This window comes from Crocuta crocuta, unplaced genomic scaffold (genome assembly GCF_008692635.1).
Source record: "Crocuta crocuta isolate KB4526 unplaced genomic scaffold, BGI_CrCroc_1.0 scaffold241, whole genome shotgun sequence".
NCBI classification, from domain to species: Eukaryota; Metazoa; Chordata; class Mammalia; order Carnivora; family Hyaenidae; genus Crocuta; species Crocuta crocuta.
The window spans coordinates 3,084,216-3,087,879 of record NW_027527807.1 but is presented as its reverse complement, the minus strand read 5'-3'; positions in this window follow the sequence as shown (position 1 = coordinate 3,087,879).

Here is a 3,664-nt window from a genome sequence, read left to right as displayed (position 1 = left end):
CCGCTTGTGCTATTAGGAGAAGCAAGAACACCTTGTAATTGGGGTGGGGGGGGGCACTCCTAAGAGACGACTGTGAGGCATCTGCATCCAAGGGGGCCCTTTCCAAGCTGGTATGGGTATTTCTGCCTTATAGGTGTTCACTGAAATGGTAGATTCTTGGGGCCATTACCAATTCTGCTCAACAGCTGTCTGNTCTGGCCTTTTCGTCAAGCCCGAAGTAAAGAAAACACAGATGTTTACATCAAAGATTTCCAGTTGTCTCCTGCTCCCAGCGTGTCTCCCTCATGGCGCTCCTCAGACCCTCACGGCTCAGGGCTGCTAAAGCCCGCACTGAGCCTGCCAAGACTCTCCTGCCCCCTCCCCTGCACCCTGCAACCTTTGCACCAAGCCTGGGAACAGAAAATGTTCCTGAAGAAGACAGACAGACAAGGTCTCCTTTAAAGCAGAAAGCCACCCCCCCCCACCCGCAGGAGCACCTGCTCTGGGCTCGGTGACCAGACCAACAGCCACATGGCCAACAGGAGCTAAGGTAAAGCACAGCTGCCCCCACCAGGGACAGTGAGCCGCTCTCCCGAGGCGGTCCCCTGGCCTCCTGGCAAGGCACCGAAGCCGAATCGTGAGCCACAGCCTGTTCTAGGAGAGTCAGCCTCACAGACCTGAAGAGAGAGGAAGGAAGGCAGAGGTGGAAGGAGAGCGGCAGAAAGGGAGGGGCGAGCAAGGAGAGGGAGACGTCAGCCATGGAGTGTGAGGTACCATCCCTTCCATCAGATATAGTCAGTGGAGGCTGAGGGGTGGCTTCCTGGAAGAAGACGTGGAGTACCTCTCATAGAAGTGAGGGCAGGGGGGAGCCACGAAGCAAACCTGAAGGCAAGAGGGGCCCCGGAGGCTAGTCCCTGAGCCAGATCCCATGATGCCCCACGTGAATGCTCCCCTCTTCTGCTCCCCAAAGCCTTAACATGGAGGAAGGGAGGAGTGGGTGTGGGGTGAGGTGAGGGAAGGGAGACCTCTCCCCTGGCCTCTAGGCCACACCTCCTTCCAAGTAGGAATAGCCCCACAGNCTTGGTCGGTTTTAGTTTCAGAGACTCTCTGATAAAACGGGACGGGGTTGAGAGTGCAGGGAAGCACGTGGCTGGCATCGGAAAGAGTGGTGGCCTCTGTCGGTTCAGCGGAGGCGCGCTTTGAGAAGACATCTGTGCGCCACAGATCCATCACACCTTCACCGCCTGTCCACACTTCCCTTCCTGCGCTACTGACTCAGTCCCGAGGGAAGCACTCAAGTATCCCTGGGCTCCTTCCTCCCCTGGGCCCTTTCTAAAGCCTTAGATGACGTCATCTACCCACTAATCCACTTCGCTTAGGAACCAGCACACACTTTTCCCTCTGAAAACGATAAAGCAGAAGAGTGAAAAGGGCATTAGGTGCTCCAGGCTCCTGCGTCTAGAAGGCAAATACCCAGTAGCGTTGGTAAATGAGCAAGGTAGGCGGGTCCACTGGCATGCTAGGAATGGTTCGGAAAGGAGGTGCTGGTGGGGACAGGGCAGTAACTTCTCTCTTGCTGTTCCCACCATTCCCCAGAATACTTCCAGAGGCCCCTACACAGGGCCAGCCCCTGGCACACCAGCCTCCGAGCTGTCTTCCAGCCCACCACACAAGGCAAGGATCACTATTGATGCAAATTTCTCTACCGCAAATCACCACCCACGCTTATCCCTTCCACACAGTTACAGCTCAACGATGATCGAAATGCTATGAGTAATTCCAGGCACCTGCCTCTGTAAAGAACACAGCTGTTGTATCCCGGAGAGGGGATCGCCACACCCACTGGGCCAAAGCTGAGCTGTGTTCTCCACGGGGTCGGCCAGACTCTGGACGGCCAATATCAGAGCTCCCTGTGCGGGTCTTCCCGCCGAGCCTCCCTCTTATTGGGGCGACACCTATGAAGAGGGAGTTGGTGTGGACAGGACAGCGAATGTGTCTCTACCGTGCCACCATTTTTCTGGACTAATGCCAAATCCCCTTGTCTGGGTCATTCCACCGTCACCCTCTGGGCTTCCTCGTAGCTGCCTAGCGAGGGGAGGGTATATCTTGATCGGTCCCCCTTAGTCAGTGCATGACTGCTTCTAACGGAAATAGAGCAGGCTCTGGAAAAACAGAGAAGCTGATGGTATTTCCAGTTCCCAGCCTCCATAGTGACTCTAAGGCAACTGTTCGATCTCAGTCTCTCAGAGAGGAGAGGTCTGCGGAGGCCACGGGCACGTGGTAGCAGAGCCTGAGCATGAGGTTCTAGACGTCTCGGAGCAGCAAGGCTTCCTCCCCTGCTACTTGGCTTTCTCTGGACCAGATCGCCTCCCGCTTTCCCCTCGGGGCTGCCGTCTGCCCATCAAGCAAGGGGAAGACGACTCTACCCATCCCACTGATATCAGACTCCCTCTACGGAAAATAGGTCAGGCTCTAGGAAAACGGAAACATTGCTCGTATCTCTACTTTCCAGCTTCTGTAAAGACACAAACGGCAGCGGGAGAATCCCCGACTATCCAAGGGAGACGAGGGCTCTGCAGAGCCCGAAGTCTAGACTGACCAGGGCCGAGAGAAAACAGAATGCAGGAGAAGGTGTAGACAGTGTACTGATCTTTGGGGAAGGAGGATGGGTCAGTTTAGGAGAAGTCGGAATCCTTGTTTTCTGGCTTCTGGAGAAGTCTGAATCCTTGTTTTCTGGCTTCTGCTTCTACCCCCCTGAAAATCACGACCCCATGTCCTTCATCTTTGTACTCCATTGAGTCACTGCCAAAGATACAAAAAGGAGTCCTGGCTCATTCGTGTTAGAAACCAAGAGAGATAGGGTCCACTTGTCCATAACAGATTGGGCAGAAAGAGGAAATTACTACATAAATCCTTCACTCTAGCCCAGTAAAGCCCCTAACAGCACTGCTTTTATTTATAAAGGAGCAAGGAATGGGGTGAGGGAGACGGCTGTGAGTGCCCAGGCCTGTCAGAAGTAGAATCCTCAACCCTCAAGGGCTCCGGAGAGGCTGTATCGTCGAATTGTTTCTCTACGCTCACCACCTTACCCCTTCCATACTCAGGATTGTTGTCATCATATGACCTTTTGCAAAGTCTTCCGCGAGATCATCTTCAAGATTATGTAAGTAACTTTGCATACTGATGCGTGCCCCTCCCTGTGTGTATGAGACGGATCTATAAAATAGTTCACTTCATCACCGTTGTACAGAAATCCCTAAGGCAGGCTTAATTATAGGCTCTAGGAGACAGGGACATTGGAAGCGGAGGGGGCCCCTTGGTTGGAGAGCCTTTTTCGTACCCTGCCTCTGTTACCCAATCTCAGGTTAATCTGGGCTGCGAGGCTCAGGCTGGCAATGAAATACAATGCAGCCATGCCGAGGGACAGCTGCAACGCAGAACTGCCGCATGCCACTGCAAAGCGGGCTGGGCCAACTTGAATCCTCACCAGAAAAGAATAGTAAACACTNTATAAGTAACAAAAGAAAGAAGATGTAAATGGGAGCGTAATTACTAATTCGCAAGCCATAGCGGTTTGATTTGTTGATCAGGAGTCCATGATCCACTTGTCATTATGTATGTGCGTCTCCAGAGCTTCAAGCTGGCTCTATCACTCATACCTGTTATCTCAGCTCATCTACATGTT